At 36.8% G+C, this 18,479-nt stretch overlaps 1 long non-coding RNA gene across 1 annotated transcript; it reads right to left on the reverse strand.

Annotated features, from left to right (window-relative positions):
- Positions 1–3,958: 3,958 nt before the first annotated feature.
- On the reverse strand, positions 3,959–11,031 carry LOC148223586 (uncharacterized). Its single transcript, XR_015803810.1, has 2 exons — positions 5,926–11,031; positions 3,959–5,367 (listed from the first exon to the last, which is right to left on the reverse strand). It is a non-coding gene; the product is annotated as an uncharacterized LOC148223586 (long non-coding RNA).
- Positions 11,032–18,479: the final 7,448 nt, after the last annotated feature.

Below are 18,479 nucleotides of genomic sequence, written 5' to 3' on the forward strand. Positions count from 1 at the left end.
TGAGAGCAACCCAAAGGATGATTTCATTTATTCAAGTCCCAGTTCTTCTGAAACAAGCAAACAAAAATCTTAGGAATGAGTATAATTTATAGTAGCCCACTGAAGCCAATTGCATCATTTGCATGCTTAATTTTTAACTGTCAGCATATACATTTTCTTGATCAAAACTATGTGTTTGCATTTTTGGAAGTGGCAGCTAATTGTGGTACGCTGGCTGCTTTTAGAGCATGAATCTCTAGTTAGACTATGATCTAAACAGTTGAGTACCTCATATATGAGGAATCTCTTCCTCATATATGTGAGGACATTTGTCTTTAGCCTTTGATTACATCAACTTCCCATCTATACATGCAGTCACAGACCTAGACTTAGTAGCTTCCTTTAAGAATACCAAATAAAAAAACCTCAGAGTTGGAACAGTTTTCAGGCACATGCAAGACATTCCATTACAATCAGCAGGACTTCCATTGGAACAGCTCAAAGGCAGGGGATTATCCCAGGCAAAGATATTCTTGTGAGAGACTTTATTATGGCTAATTTATAGATACTTCTATTATTCTACAATGATCTTACTAGTAACTAAACAGATATATCAAGGGCTTTTTGCTAAGTTGAAATTCTGAATTTGGGTTCCAGAAATCCTGTTCTCTGTGAGCTCTCTCTGTGAACTAGAGATTAAAGAATTCCCAAAATCCAGTTTTAAGAACATGTATCTTTTAGAGTGATTTTGCAATTCACAGAAGTGTAGCCTCTAGAAAACATATTGCAAGTCTGTAATTATGGAAACACCCATGGGACTCTTTACTTTGGTATTCTCAAGCATGAGCATGTGACAGGTGTATACCACAAAAAGATACGAATGATATAAAAGCCACACTGATAGATTGGTCTATGGCATCTTCTAGAACTATCATTTGCTCACATTTTCAGGCATTTCTGAAGATAGCGCCAGGGATTAAGACAGGAGAGTTCCAAGGCAGAAAGATATGTTTTGTAGCATAATTTTTGGTAGGGTAATTTACTCAGTGAGAGGGGTTAGGAAAAGGTATCAGTAACTTGAACATGCTAGCAGCTCAGAATACCCAGAAGAACATGAAGATTCTTCAAGAAACTTGAGGTTCAAACCAGAAACTAAGGAAAAATCAATATATTTTTTACTGTGTTATTCAGAACTGCTTTCGTTTTAAAGGTCACAGTCCACCAACACTAATATAACCATTCTGCTCACTGAACAGGAAGTTGTCAGCTAGTAAAGTAACTGGAAAGAACGTGCTGGAAAAAGGTATGCAGGCATTTGAATCCTGCCTGCATCTTCAGAGCACAAGCGTTTGGTCTTTCAGCCCTGCATTGCAATGCTCGTATTCATGTATGTCCATATGGAAATCAGCCTCTGCATCAGCGTGACTCAGGCACACACAGGCTTATCAGACACTGCTGCAATTCTATCAGAGGTGTTCCAGTTTCATGCTGTCTATGATACAAAGCAGTCTCCCTTCATTGCAGGTACAGGAAGAAAAATATAAACTATGTACCAGTAAACTCCTTGAATTGAATGATGTATTAAGCTTTCCTGGAGTGTAACCATTATTGATTGCATACATACAGAAAGGCATTTCTAAATAACTTCTTTCTAGATAGTATTTTAATATTTTGCACAGTGAAAAACAGGACTGTCACAGAAATCCCAATTAAATACACTGTACCACTGTTGAACAAGGTATTGAATCACAAAAATATCCCAGATTGAAAAACCAAAAAACCTTACCAATTGATGTTTAGATTTGCTCTTGCATCAGAGCTATTTCTTGACAAGGACCCTAGAAAATATTATAATAACTTCCATTTGAAACTGCTTCAGACTTTTAAATGCATTCGCTGCAGAAAGGGATTAGTGTGCAGAACACAAATGAGAGGTTAAAGGGTTTGATAATTTATTATAGAGATAATAACACTGGGTTTTGAAACGGAGAGATACTTTTCTATGAATTTCTTTTTATGATGAAACCTCTGAATTCAATCAATTGCTGAATTGTGCCCCTCCTTCCTGGGTGCACATCATAGTGTCTATTTCCAGGACTATTTCAATATTGTCCCAGTAGCAAAGCAATATCATTCTGGAGAGGAACCCATTTAACTAATGGAAGCATAGAGTCAGGATTCAATTCTCAAACCTTTAAAAACATAAGTACACAAACAATCAGAGCTCGGCTCTTACAGTGATGATGTAACCCATAAATAAAAAGGCACAGGTTTTTGTAGTAAACTTATCAGTGACCACAAACATAAATAATTTTGCTCTAACTCCTGCAGCTATTCTGTAAATATTAATCACTAAGCCATATGAGAGGAAAAAAATATATTGCATAAAAATATAATAAAAAAACAAATATCTTCATCTCAGTAATGTAAGCTGAATCAACAGTGTAAGCAAAATTGGAATTGACTGAACAGTTGGAATATCATGATATTCCAAAGCAATTCTTTAGTAGAACCACAGACTTCAGTTTAAGGCAGTAAAATAAAAGGAAGATTGTTACCAATAGCTCCATAAAATGTTAGGCAGTATGAACTTCATCTTTTTGGCAGGTGAATGGGAAGAAGAAAAGCATGCTGAACATATTAGAAGATATAATCACCTGTAAAAGCAGAAACAGCAAGAATCTTGTGTCTACTTCCCCCCCCCCCCAAAAAAAAATGTTCTGGTTGGTTTAAATAGCGGTGTATGTTCTGCAATCTTTTAAAAAATAACTTTATATATATTTTTCCTGGAGATTATATTTAAAATAGTTAATTTTTTGCCAACCTTGTGTCTTATAAGATATTTATATTCATTGCATTTACTCTTTTTTCTCCATTGCCTTTGAATTTCACCTATATCAACTCTTAAAATTAATACCTGGTTGTTGAAATGCTGTTTTGGTAAATTTCTGAAGATTATTTCATCAAGATATTCAGTTTGAAAAATCTAAACGCCCTAAAAAATATTACTTTCATAATTTGGCCTGTATGAGAGTTCTTTTTGAGATTTGGAATGAAACAGAACATTCCATAAAACATTTGTATTTAAACCTACATATGGTTCTCAGTTGGACTCAATGTCAACTACACATTTCTCTTCTAAAAACTCCCCAATGGTTGTTAGTTTACTTGTTTGTAAAAATAAAGTTATCACTATTGGTCATATGCTTTGACATACCAAACCCTCTATTTTTCTTATTATATTGCTTACATTGATGGTCACAAGTGAACTTTATTATAGTGATTTACAGAAATGCTTTATTACAAAGACTGAAAAGAGTGACGTTAAATACCTCACCCTTCCCTGGGTCATAAATTGTTTGTACTCTGTCCTCTTTCAGTGGTGGCCTACATTTTCTGTTATCTTTTCTTAGTCTGCAATTAAGATGAATGAATGAAATTAAAATGAGTACATTTTGCATATACATTTAAAAGAAGTATTTGCCTTAGATATACATATATAGAGTATTCACCTCAGTATTTTCAAATATTTCATTAAAATCCTGGGCTTAGAGTTTAAAAAACAGAAGTGTAAGTCAGAGTCAATTAGCAATGAAAACATTAGAAAAGCTAATCATAAAAGAATGACTGTCCAGTCAGAGAGTCTTCTTGTTACATGGTATTGCCAAGTCACAGCTTGGAATTAAATTCGATATTCAGTCTCAAGTACAAATGAATTCCCCAGTAAAATATTAATCCCTAGTGAGTGGGGTGCTGCAAACAGAAGAGAAATCTGGGAAAAAAAAATCCAATAACAACTGACATAATAGCCGTATGTAGGTCAGGAACTGGAAATGCAGAGATTTTATATTACATTTGGTCTGTCCTAATAACCCCTTCTCAGATGTGATATTCATCTGAATTCTTTTCACAAAATAATGAATTTTGCTTAAAATAGATGGATGTATATGTGGGAGAAGGCCTCTAAAGATAGAACTAGTAATATTTCAGCACATTTATTTATCAGAAATGTTATTTGTGTCTTTTGGGGGTGTTAGTTGTTAAAAATATTCATTAATCAAAGAAGGCACTTTTTCTGTAAACCATCTGGTTGTTCTTTTCCAGTCTGCCAATGAAGTCATGCTACAGAAATGGTGATATGACAGTTATTTCTTTGCCAACAGATGATACCCTCAAAATTAGATATTATGGCTTCACTGAGAAGTTCAGTCAGTAGGAAAAAGATTTATTGCAATACTTTGGGGGTTTTCCCCACATTTTTCTACTTATTTCTTTAAAAGCAAGCAGAGTATTAAATTTTTTCCATATATATCCACAAATGTTTTGCATCTTGTGTACACAGAAATTGTGACCTCTTAAATGAAACTTTGAAAGGAAAGGAATCTGATCTGCAAAGAATTGGTGCATCTGCATCACATTCACGTGTGGTTACAAGAGTTTTACACTATCTATTACCCTGATGTGCTATTAATGCAGATTGTTAAGGTTTGCTGTTACAGGGATACTTTATAAACAGGAAAATTAGGAGGTCATGCCAAAACCTCATCTGATTTATATGTCAAAGTTTGGGGTAGAACCATTGCCTTTAACGCTATTTCAGCAGTGAAACAGTAAAAGATTTGAGGTCTGCTCTGCTGCCTGTACAAACCACGCCACCAAATAAAGAAAAATAATAAAGCTGATGGCTTTAGAAGTCCAGGCAAGGCAGCCTGCATGGAGGAGCTGCCATTCAAAGGTAACTTTTAGTAGTCGAAATGTGTTTGGTGAAGAGGAGCATCCAGAAGCCAGCTTGCAAACCATGAGGAAAGATGTCTGTTGAGCAGCTATCTTTGCTTCTTTCCATATTCTTTGCAAAAATTAGGTCCCTTGAGACGTTTCAAAATAGTATTTTGTTTATTTTAGAGTTTACTGTGAAGTCTGTTACACACTGTTTCATCTGACAGCACAAAGACGAATTTTAATGATGCATCTAAAACTTGTTTTGTTGAACTTCATGACCATGGCATACATCAGATGAAAGTGTGGGGCTGCCTCCTCTTCTTCTTCACGAGTCATTTCTACTAATGGTAGGAAACAGGCAGCAAAAATCAGTAGCAAGAGAGAGTTAAGAGTTTGAAATATTGATGATGCTTAGCTCCCTAAATTATAAAACAGGCACACTTATATCTCAGTGTTTTTTTTATTGTGATTATTATTTTTGTGTTTGTCTTTTAATTGTAGGAGTTTTTCTAACTCAAGTGCCTTTTTGATTGACACGAGAAGCATCATCTTTTCTGAGCAGGCTAACTGATTTTTTCTGCTGAGTAACTCACATAAAATTTAATTAAGCCTTTGACCTGATGTCCCAGTTGCTTCTTGACACAGGAAGAGTCTAGGCCACTTTGTTTCCTAGGAAACCAAAAAGAAAGGCCCTGTTACCATTCCAAAGAATTTAAAATTCCTTGAGTTTGTACTGCAAAACATCTTGCTATGGTAGCCATATTATTTATTGTTGCTTATGCCTTGGGAGGTTATAGTTAGTGCTCAAAGACAGACATTTGTAATTCTAAGTTTTATTTAACATCCAAAGAAATGATGCATGATTATCTTGGTTACTTGCTATGTTTTTCTTTACAATTTGTCTTTTCCCAAGGAAACATTTCTGGTATTTTACTGAATGAGTCAATGATAAAGTTGAGTCAGTAGACATCAGTGAGAATTCATATTGAAATCATCCAAAGGGTTCACTTCTTAAAACCTGGGTAATTTATTTTCTGAGGTCGAATTACTCTGTACTGTGTTTCTGTGAACCTCTGAGAAGGTTACTCTGATGTATCTCATGGTTTAAGGAAATGCTAAAGCAATTCAGCAGATTAATAACAAAAGTAGATTGCAGATCTAGATCCAAGAACTTGCTGGATCAAAACCACAGCTGTAGCAGGCAGTGCTGCTAAATTCCTTGTTTACCTTCAGTTGACATTAGTGGAATTCAGCTTTCCAGTGTCAAAATAACAGAGGGAATTTTTCCTGAGTATCATCAGTGGGTAATTTATATTTTTTATATGATCAGAATGAAATTAAAGCAATTAGAATAGACTCTATTTTGTACTTCTTTTTCATCCCAGTGAGCTGGTTAGAGACCAATGCCTGCCATAAAAAACAAAAAAGAAAAAAACTGCTCAATTTTTTCCCCAAGTCTGTATTCAACTGGTTATACATGCAGCTTTAAGTAAGTGCTATTCATCAATTGAATTTTCTTGTACAGCTTCATGTCCCTTATTTAGATTAATATCCATTATAAATCTATATGCACATAGAAGAAAAAGCTCTACTACATGGAGAAGTAAAGCAATTGTCAGTGAAATTAATTTTTAAAACCATTGCATTTTAATAAGTTTCAATTGTGACAACAATCAGAATACTTAACATCAGTAAATACTGCTCATGTGGACTTTGATCTCTTCCAGAAGATCACATTCCTTTGATTAAAGGAAGTAAGAGAAGTCTTTATGTCTGGCTTTATTAAAATAATTAGCCAAATATTTTTTGGCTCAAATGGACCAGGATCTCATGTATTAATGTCAGGAAAAAAAGAACAAGACTTTTTGAAGAACTGGTCCATTTACTTTACAGTTATAGAAGTATAGTTCTAAACAATTAAATATCAGAATAGCATTCAGTTAAAAGTTGGTGTTGTGAGAAGGGACTATTACTATTTGTTTTGTTTAACTCTATGTGTAATAGGCCAACTCTTTTATTTAACAGGCTAGGTGATGACATCTATGATGTCTTCTTACTTGTAGAAAGTCTTTAATCTCTTTTAGACAGGTGTATAACAAAGAAGACCTCTGTCTTTCTACACACACTAGAAAAAAGCAGCTACTTAATAATCTTGAAGTTGTGGATGGCCCATCCCTGGAAGCACTCAAGGCCAAGCTGGATGGGGTTTTGAGCAACCTGGTCTAGTGGGAGGTGCCCTGCCCATGGCAGAGGGTTTGGAACAAGATGACCTCTAAGGATCCTTCTAACCAAACCATTCTTTGATTGATTTATCAATTGATTGACTGTTCTCTTCCATGATTAATAACTTCAAGTGGTTCTACAATGAAATTGACTGTACATCTGAGAGAAGAGACTTTGCCTCAATGTTTTGAATTTGCAGTAGTACTTGAAAGAGAGTTGGTAGGAAGGGAATCCTTCCCTGGCTATTTTTCTTGAGAGTTGATTTATCTTTCATGTTACTGTACTCATGGTCTTAGGCACTTGGCACAAGTTTTTGTACATCAGTGAAAAGAACATAATGAATGGGACAAGTGCTGGCATCTGAATTTATGGTTTGTGCTCTCAGACATTTTCTTTCCTCTGTGAAAGTGTCTCCCTGTTCCCTCCACTGCTGTAAACTGTGTTGGCTCCTAAAATAACTTTAAAATAACCAGTATTATTGTAGTTTTCATCTACTGCTATAAATACATCATTCTGGGAAATATATTCATGTGATTTACCAGTGCCATGAAATCTAGGGTCTTATGAAATCTCAGCTTACTTTTCCTTGTATGGTTTAAAATACTTTCAGCATATTCTGTTTAAGGATAATGTAATTTGGGGAGAACAAAGATTCCACAAGTGTATTCTTTAGCCAGTATCTCTATTACCTTTTCTCTGCTAATTGCATGTAATCTGCAGATGCTGTGATTTTTAATCTTGTAATATTCTTAGTAACTATATATTTCTTCCCTTCACCCTGAGCACCTAACTGATGTTATATATTCTAAAGCTACATATTCCCCTATTTTTATTTTGTGTTTTATATGGAGATAAGTGGGAACAGGATATTTTGTCTTGGTGCTGAGCCTTGCAGGCCCAAACAGTTACTCAAGGTTTGTCTGCTTCTGCTGCTCTCTAATCTCAAGTTGCAGCTGGAAGGTGAAGCAAGATTTAAAAGCTTCATTATCTTCTTCTGTCCCCCAAACACACAAACATCTTCAGTGTATTTACTAAAAAAAAAACCACAGTCCTTCATCTGCTGTTAAAGAATTACTGTCTGCCTGTGTCAACAATAAGAGAAGTGTAGAAAGAAGAATGAAAGACTATTTCTCAAAATTGTCTTATAGATTTGTAAAACAGTTTCATGAAATGATTCTTAATATTTCACATTATGCATGATGAGCATTTATGAATATCTTTCCAAGCTTCTCTTTCTTCAGAAATGCACATATTTAGTAAATATTGGTTTCATTTTTAAAAAGTTATTATTATAGAAGCATGTTGAAAAAGAATCCTGCAGCTGTTACCTTTTATGAAAAACGTTTAGCAATAGTTGGTGGTATATCCTCTCATAAAATGCTTACATTTTTAGACACTCGTAACTTTGTCATTAAAGTGAATAAACCAGATATTTAGAGGATTAAGGGGTGGGGTTTTTTATTCCTTTCTGTTTATTTTTCCTCTTCCAATTGCATTAACAGCTTCCAAGTTCTGGGACGCCAGGATAATACATCTTGAATTTTGGTGAGAAATGAAACAATAGTAAACATAGATTGGAATCAGTATGACTGATGTTCAGTGTCAACAGTGACTAAAACTGCCTTCCAAATCACTTATGTTCTGTGGGTCTGTTTTCCTTAAATTAATTTCAGCTTTTTGAAGGTCGTTAATTTAAATTGCATGTCATACAGCTAGTGACTCCTTCATCTAATTCACATCACCATTTCCAGAGCAACCTGATGATGCATATTGTGGATGAATTCACATTTCAGGGCCACATTTCATATCCTATTCATTTCATTTGATTATTCCTACTGTTTTTACAACAAAGGAATATTAATGTTTCAATGCTACTAAATCTAAAAAAGGAGACTGTGAGTTTAATTTCAGCCTCTGAGAGTAGTCTTGGTATTAAGCACCACTTCAGAGCCAGTGACCGAGCACATTTCATTTTCCGTACAAATTGAAGCCAGTGAAATAAGATACCTAGCATTTGCAAAGTCAGTTAAATACAGTAAGTGCAGTATATAAAAATATAATAACTATTGTCCTCTCATTTCCCTAGTACTATATTTGTATGAAGGTTGTGGCAGATAGGAGGATGGAAAGCTCAGAAACAATAACTGTAAAGAAGAAAAGAAACAGCACAGACACTGTCTGCTCTCAGAGAGATGAACAAAGTTAAGAATTCATACTCTCTTAGGCAATGCAGTTCCAGAGGTGAGGGGTTGCAAAACTCTCAGATCTGTTTTGAATCCTCCTCCACTCTCAGGAGGCTTGTACAGGAACACAGCCCAGTGTTTCACATTTATTTAGTTACGCATCTCTTCTTGTCATAGATGAACTTGAGATGAAATCCTGGCCTGATTGAAGTCAGTGAAATACTTCCTGGCAGCTGCATGGAACAGAGTGACACTGTATGTGCAGCACCCCCTCCCTGTTGCTTTCCTCCCTTTATCTTCAGCACTATCAAAATGTAAATATTTTCCTCTCTTTAATGACTGTAACTTCCTGGTAGAAGTTGTGTAACAGTGTTTGCACAAAACCATTCTATAACAAAATGTAACACAGTTTCTAAGACCAATGTCTCAAAAGTCTCTATCAGGAGATGTGAAGATATATATTTACTTTAGCAAGACCTTATTTGAATGACAAGAAAAGACCTTTTACGGTGGTCCATCTAACCTATTGAGCTACTGTGTTTAAATTTGCACAAAAGCAGTTAAATTTGTGAAGGATTTGGATCAGAAATAACCTGAGGGCTGAGGCCTCCGTGTATGACTGGTATAAAAGCAGAGGAAGGGGACATGGTAATGATGGCTGGAAGGCATACTGGACTACTGGAGGTGTGAGATACCACATTTCCCTAAATCCCACCTTCTGGTGGATTGGGAATAGAAGTTGTTTGTTTAAATAGATATTATATCTAACTGTCCTATTTCCCAGGCAGAGGCAACCTACTTTCTGCAGCTGCCACACTAATAACTGGAGCCTGCTCAAGCCAAAAAGCCTTTTCCCTCAGATGAGAACCTATTTGCACTACTGGTTAGAGGCTGAGGTTAAAAGCAGCAAATCTGTGAATCACCTTACCTGTCTCCATCATCTGATATCTGGGTCAGGGTTTTCATAACTGCCACATAATTTTAGGGTTTTGGTTGGATTTTTGGTTTTGGTGGGGTTTTTTTGTTTGTTTTGGTTTTTTGTTTGGTTGGGTTTTTTGGGTTTTTTTTTTTATTTTCATGGTTATATTTCACTTTAAACATGGGAGCAATGTTCAGTTTAAAGTTCTTGCCCACTCTAGTGGTTCATTATGCATATGCTAGTCCTCATCTAAACGTCTAAAGTCTAATACATGCTTCCTATGATTCTTATATCGGTCAAAACATTAGTAAAGAATTAAAGTTTTCAGTCCCCAGGGAGGATCAAAGAATAATGTTAGGCCACTCATGGCCCATCACAATCTGATATGCTGTGGATTAGATAAAACTCAAAATTCAGGCCTTTTCAGATAAGGCAGGTTATTTGTGGAACAGTAGCTTCTTTCTTTGTGTGAAAAAAAAGGAACTGAATATATTGCTTTAATGTTAGACAGGTGATGGGCTAGTGTACAAAGCCCTCAAAAATTCCTCAGAATGAGGGCAAAATGTGGTATTTCCTATCCAGTCAGCTGAACAGCAGCCAGAGAGAGTTTAAAATCAACAGATGGCAACTGCTTCACTCCGGTATCATCTTCTGCCTTATTTTATTTTATCTTTCTGTTTTGGTTAGCTAGCCTGTAGGAACATAATCTCTTTAAATCTAGAAAAGGAAACCCTGCAATCATCTGCCATCACCCAGGAAATTATCTCTGTTTTTTCTTAATATAACACTGACAAATGTGATATGTGACCACTGTCCTGCCAAAAGGCAAATCTGGAGACAGAAAGAGATATAAAGCAGAAATTTTCAACAAAGAAAATATCAAATAGCATAAAATCAAGAGACATTGAAGATCTCTATTCCATCTACCTGAACTGTGGTAAGATAATCTATATATAAGGTATATATGGAAAAATATTAGCTTATTTAACACCCAAAGACTGACCACAGTGTCTAGGAAACCTGGCAGAATTCTGTCCTATTGTAAATTTGGATTTTCAAAACTCTTAACTTTTCAAGAAATTGTCAGTGTCTTAATTTTGTTGTGCTGAAATCTACACTAAAGGTCTTATCAACCACAGTGAGACAGAGCTAAGCAAAGCCTTACCACTTCTAGAAATCTCTTTTGCAACCCTGAAAAAAACCCAAAATCTTTGCATCTCTAGCAGTAAAATCTTCCCTGTAAGGAAAATACCCAAGTGCATATTCCAGCAGAAGGCTCTCTGAGTTCAGCTGAGATCTCATTCATTAATTCATTACAAAGTGATTATGAGCTTCAGGATTTTACCTGTTGATCCTGATTAGCCCGTTTAGGTAATACACAGAGCTGCATTGCTAGGAAGTTTGACTGCCAAGCAGAAAAGCAAATATTCTTCTCTCTGATGCAGTTAATTTCACCTGCATGTTTCCATGGGTATGGGTACTTTACTTTGACTGGTATTATACTTAAATCCTGGACAAAACAATATTCGCCAAAAGAGCTAATATTTTATATGAAGTCTATTGCAACTGACACTTTTGCACTTCCTTACATTAGAATCACTCTTTGGTTCCCTTGCCAAAGTGTTTTCAACTTCTCTGTTTTCTGCTGAAGCTTGTTAGGGCAGTGCTTGGCCTATTTGTCTGGCAATATCTTTTGCCCCTGGTCCGGTATCTCTAACAAAGAAAAAAAAATCTACTTGTGTTTATGGCAAAAGAAGGAAAAAGACACACATCTTTCCCTGTCCTTTTGTTTGAATGATGTGTTCCTCATACATAGAAATTATGGCAGAAAATGAAGATGTCCTCTAATAGGGGATTGTCAGCAATTGGGAATACATGTCTGTTCTTATAAAGAAGGAAAAAACATCTGGTCACTAATAAATCCTATGGATTGAACTATTCATACTTTTTTTAACTTCCACTAAAGTTTTTCTGTCACCTCAAGTTTCTCTGGTAGGCTTTTCACTTCTTTCTCTTTAATTTTTTTTTTGCTTAGCTATTCTTCAAGCATAATTTTTTTCTTGGGGGGAATTAGTTCCTATGATCCCATTACAAATTCAAATCAGTTTTTTTATGCTAGTTTGCCTTATTTTATGCTAAATTGCATATCTTAATTGTGATTGTGCAGTCAGCCATTTTAAATTGAATTGGGTGCCTTGCTCACTCCCGGGCTTACCAGGCTTCACAAACCCTGAGATTTGTGGCAGGAAGCCTGGATCAGCTATCTGTACAGTTGTGTATTTATTAGGTTCAGGTCTTGGCAGGGTACATTTTCACACCAGAATTCACTGATTGCCAAAATACATTGGCTTTTAGCCTAGTCCTGTCCCATTCAGGCCATTGGCAATTCAGAAACTCATGAAATGGGAAATGGAAAACAAACAGATTGTTATTTTAATGCAATGCCAAGAAAAAACCCAAAGCAGCAGTATGGCATTCTACAAATGGTAGAAGGAATCCAGAAAAGAAGGCGTACGGCTTCCAGTGAAAGCCCTGGTTGGAGAAACCTTGGGGAAGGGGTGCAACCAACAGGACAATGTGTTATGAAAGTTAGAAGGAACTGTGCCAGGGGCAGCTAAATACTATATGCTAAGGAGAGCTTAAAGTCAAATCAAATTACTGCCCAGGCTGTTTTGATGGAGTCTGTACGGGTTCATCTGTGTGGAACACGAAATCTGTACAGATCGAAATCCAGGGCCTCAGCAGGGAGAACACAGAGCTGGGTCTATATCATTGACAGCCCAATCAGGACAGCAGCACTGACTGCAATGTGCAGAGACAGATCAGGTCAAGGAGGCAGCAAGGGCAGAAAAAACAACTTTATTGGATTACTTCAATTACCCCCATCCTAACTGGGCAAATGTCACAGGAGAGCAAGAAGCAGAGTCGAAATGTTTAGGTTCTCTCTGGGATTGCTGATTGAGTGCTCGAGAGGAAGTAGTATCCTTAGCTTGGATACCATGGCTAAACCAAACCCAGGCTCATGTTCAAAAATCTGCATTTAAAAGTGCTGCTCTGTAACCATGGGCATGAGGTTCACAGGTCACTATCCCAGTGGGCTTCTCTACAGGTCCCCCACAGTCACACTTAGCTGCAAAGACAACCATGTCAAGAAGAGGGAGTTTGTTTAAAAGAAAAAGGAACAGCTAAAACAGTATATCTTACTGGGCAGCACTAGAAGGACATGACCCTGTTCAAGGGAGAAGCAGAGAAGTCCTTGAAAGGGAGAGCTAGGGCTGCTTCCACAGAGGAGACAGCTAAGGACCTTTCACAGCTGCCTTAGAGGAGAAGTGCTAGAGTCAACCAAGGCATGTGTGGCACTGAGAGGATGGAGGCAGGTTGACTTCATGATCACTCCCAGTCAAGAAAAACTGATGGTCAAATGGATCTGAAAGAAGCCAGGTTCAAAGAAATCAAATTGGTGTGGCTCTTCAGGCAACTGAGAGCCATTCAGTCAACCTCCTCACCAAAGGGTTTTGTGGGTGCACAAATTTCAACACAGTTCAGTGGGAGACAAGTCTTGGAAGACAGAGATTTTGGGGGGGTTACCAAGCATAGAAATCATAGTAGGCCCAAGAAACCTCAGCTGAAAGTGTCTGAAGGTGGGAAAACTGTTAAGAAAAAATATAATATAAGTTTGACCTATTCTTAGTCTTCTCTAGAAGATTATCTGTTTAGGGTTACCGTTTTATTCCCTCAAAGTACTTTTATTGTGCCAAGTGAAACATAGGAGGTCAGGAAGGCTCAAGGCAGAGCCATCAGTTTGCAGGAGAGCTTATCCTGTTCTATTTCATCAGGGATGGTTGTTATCAGAGATAGAATATCAAGCTTGATGAAGAGTTTGCAAGGTCTACATTGCCTCAAACCAGAAAAGCAATTTATTTTCCAAGCCCAAAGTGAAACTGGCGACAAACAAGTTTAACCCTGCAAGTATGAAAGAGCAACTATACTGAGTCACCTGTCCCTGTGGCTGCTGCCTGAGATCTGGTCACAGCTGGCAGAGGCACTTGGAGGTGCCTGGGAGCACTGGTCAGCCCCTCACTCCTCAAACCCGTGTTCTTGACACCTGTGTGCTAAAAAGGGCAGAGAAATGGGCAAAGCAATAAGAGTGATGAAATTAATATCTTTTTATCGGAAAAAAACCCACACCTGTCTTTTTGATGGGTCCCTGGTTTCCATGGGATAGAAAAGCAGGAGGAAAATGCAGACCAGCTGAATGTAAGTCACTGGGCAGACTTTCAGAAAGCAGAATTTCTGCAGCTTTAGGAAAGTGCCAATGTCCGAATTCGGTGAAATAACATTTAGGACATTGTTAGTTCTTCAAGAACAGATTTTCAGGTAGAGTATGAAAAATATGAAGACTGCTCCATGCTGTGCTTAAGCCAAATCAGATTTTTAAACTAAAATTATGTGTAGTTTACTTTAGATTTGCCTTGATGTACATATCAGCATGTATTATCTAAGATATATTTCTGCCTTTGAATAGAATAGAACTTGATAATGTGAATAGTCACAGTCTTTCTTTTTTCTAGTATAATTTTTGAGTAACTATATAAATATATTCAGCATTAATTTGTATGCAACATGAGAGTCTTAGCATGTTTTTTAAAAGGATTAAATCAACAATGGTCTGTAGAAATTACTCTTTTGGCAACAGGCTAAGGGCATCAGTGTCCATCCTGCACTGTTTTATATTCATCTTTAGAATTCTAAAGAAGTTTACATTTTCTAGTAAGCTTAATGAGGGAGGTCAAAAGTACATAGGAAAGTCCTTTTTTCTTTTAAATTGAAAACTGTTGTGCTTTTCTGGAATGGATTATTTCACTGTTTTCAAATAGCAGACCACACACTAATTTTCTTTCTCAAAAAAACCCCATTTCACATTGCATGGCCTGATGAAAAAAACAGTGAAAATGAGTATTTGCTGCTTGTATATGTCACTTAACTGTTTTGTAAGAAAGCAGCCACCATAAACACTTGACCTGTTGAATCATTCCAAGTATTGAGTGGACACGTTTTATCTGATATTTATGTGCTTCTAAGAGCTTTCTTCTTTAGTAAGTGAGTCATCATTAAAAGTTACAGAAGAATTCAGCAATGAGGTACAGCATATTTGGTTGGTAATTATGTCATAAGTATAATTATCAAACTCAGTGAATGCATGCATGTACATTCTCAAGACAATCAGCGTTTGGCCATGCTTCATAACATTATCTGTAGGGCTCTTTTTTTTTTTTTTTTTTTTTTTTTTTTTTAGTTTTTAAGTCAATATTATTGTAAGTAAAAAGACTAATTAATGCAAATAATGCATGTCAATAATTGAACCTCTCAAGGAAAATACTTCATAATTACTGTATGCTTGAGCTGAAGAGAGGACAAAGAAACAAAGCTCTAAATCTGTTTTATAGTACTTTAATCAGATAAAAGGATATCCCTATAAACACCATGACCAAATGCTCCTCTGTAGTCTTTATATTCCCAGCCTTCTTGGAAGCACTGGTAAAACTCACTATAAACTCAGTTATGTTCCTGCTAAAATTGTGTGCCAGTAAATGTGATATTCAGTTGGAAATGGTTGAAGTTATACTGATTTGGCTTACCTTTGTTATAAAGTGCAATGAATTCACAAAAGAAAAGATGCCATCTTTTCCATCCATTTCAAAGAGAAAGCACATTTAGTTTTTGATATACATTAATATATCTCCCTAGGATGAAATGAAATCCTATGGAAATAAATGGAAGAGACTTCACTAACTTCAAAGAATTTGGACTGAGTTTGTGCTTTGACATCATCAATGTAAATGTCAAAATTTTTTTTTCCCATTAATAAAATGATAAAACAAAATGGATGTAGATTGAAACGGCAAATTTGTAAGGTCCAGATACTCTCCCAGTTACTCAACCGAATTAGAACCTTATTGTTGCATAGACACACTCATTTCTTCAACACTGCTCAAGCTGTTTACAGTATTCCACAGCAACAAAGGCAGCAAAATCTCCAAATAAAATTAGCCCAGAGAAAAGAATCTGCATTTTTACTTTTATGAAATTAAGTTTCCATAAGCATCGATAAGAACAGTATATTGTTTTCAGGGATGCTGGCAGAGAAACAGAATGAGAGGAATAATCTTTTAGATGGACTGCCCTGTGACAATTTTACATGGGCAACTAGAATGAATGCATAAACATAAACCCACCAATTTTTATTTGATAGTTCTTTCAAGCATGGAAGAGTGCATTCAAAGGTCATTTACTAGACCTTTCTTTCATCAAATTTAATTCAACACAAAAATTAAAATACATATTTGTTAGTGAGTCAAATGCTGTCCTTTAGGGATATACATTTTTAGTGAATTGAATTTCAAAACTAAGGTTTTTTTATTAATTCTAAATTTAGCATTTCATTTCTATTTCATCTAAGCATATTGATTAATAAAAAATCCAAAAACTAAGGAGGTGTTTTCTTGCTGTAGCAAGATGTAAAAGCCAATCCACCTCAAACTCACTAAAATAACAACAAAAAGAGAAACGCAGCCAAGTATTTTTACTGCTGCTTATTTTGCACAATTGTCTTGAAAGCACTTCAGGCTAGAGCCCCCGAGGACTAGATAGGATTTAGGAGACTTAGTGCTGCTTTCAAAATTTGGCTCACAAGCACCAGCCCCTGCCACTGAGGCTTGCTTACAAATGTGCGCTTCTGCAAGGATGTGTACGGTCTGGAGGGGTTTTTAGGGAGCCATAAGCTGGCTCTGTCAGAGCTTGTCCATTGGCTCAGGCCAATGATGTGCTGTGAAGAGACACCACAGGATTGGGAGCATGGCCAAGGCACAGCCCTGCCCTCAGCAGGGTTGGGAAGTACAGGCACACTCACACTGTTCCTGGCCACGTGTGCCAGCCTGGAGACATCACACTAAATGGGGTAGAGTGGACTAGGTGACATTTCTGGGGTGGATTCTCATGAAGAATCTATACCAGAGCACACAGAAAATCTTCCTTGGTACACTAGAGAAAAATTAATCTGTATGTGAGCAAGGCATAACAAAAGAGTTCTCTGAATCCCACATTAGTAGGTGCAAGTGCTAATGGATTTTATATACAATAGCTGATTTGAAGCATGATGTCCCAGCCTATTACCAGCCCATCTTCCTATAGATCTACCCCTTCGAAAAGACCTCTATTTTCTGTACGTTGTAAGTTTTCCATTCTTATTCCAGCCAGTATTCCGTTCACTCGGTCTCCTTTGAGCAGTTCTCACAAAGAAGAGCTGGTGGCAGCTGAGGAGAAGTCTAATATCTCTTAAATGGAGCTAGGTATTATTGCAGGATGTGCTGTAGCAACCTGCATCACACTGAAAAAACGGAATGTGTGCTTTCTCTATTCCTTTAAGGGGTAATCAACCTTGCCTGTGGCCGTTTGCACTGGCTTCTTGCAGATGCAGCAGCTCTGTCCATGGAGAATATGCTGGGATATCTTCCACCCCAAGTGCATCCTGCTTCTTGCTATCTCAGTGTCATTGTGCTTCTCAGATTTTCTCTTAATATCTTCAGCACGTTCTTGCTACTGCATGTTTCTGTAAGTTTGTGGTTTAGGCAATAAAGACCATCACTGAATTGTCTTCTCTCCAGAGCTTTCATTCTTCTCTGGTTCTGTGGTGTAGACTCCCAATCACTGTTGTTTCTTCTAAATTAAAATGAGTCTCTAAAGAATCTTTTTTTCCAAGATTTAGATCTCAAGTTACAGACCAAGACCTGAAATTACAGATTTCTATAATAGATTACAGATGTTTCAGAAATTCATTTTATTTTTTTTTCCACACAGCTGATACTATGCAAAACACCATATGTATGCCTTGCTGTCAGGCAGGATTTAGGAGATATTTAAGCTAGAACCAATACTCAACTCTACTGTATCAAAAAGGAATTGAACAGAAAAATAATAAAAACTCTTGTCCCACTGATCAGCCCCAGAACCAATGATCTTTCCCAACAGCTACTGGTCTGAATAACTCATCTCACACGAGGCCTGTGCTGGCAAATTTCTTTTCTGAATATTCCTACATGAGTTTTCTGGAGATCTGGTGCTTTCCTAGCCATGGCAGTGCTGAGCAGCCCTGAGCTAAGGACTGCTGTGACCATGTGTACCTTTCCCCAAAGGATGCAGTCCACTAGCCATTTTCAGAGCATGTCTAGTGGGACTGTCCTGGGGTGACATCCTATGCTAAGTCACAATTTTTTTTGGATTATCGTAAGAAAAAAATATTAAAAGAAAAGCTATCCTAACTTTCCTTGTATTTACCAAATTAGGATTCCTTTTCTGTGTCACATAGCATCTGTCTCTTTTTGTAGAACAGTGACAATTATATGGATTTTCCTTGGGTTCATCCTGGCAAGACTATGGTGATTTGAAACAAAAGTGAC

This window comes from Sturnus vulgaris, chromosome 5, assembly GCF_052056855.1.
Source record: "Sturnus vulgaris isolate bStuVul1 chromosome 5, bStuVul1.hap1, whole genome shotgun sequence".
Lineage (NCBI taxonomy): Eukaryota > Metazoa > Chordata > Aves > Passeriformes > Sturnidae > Sturnus > Sturnus vulgaris.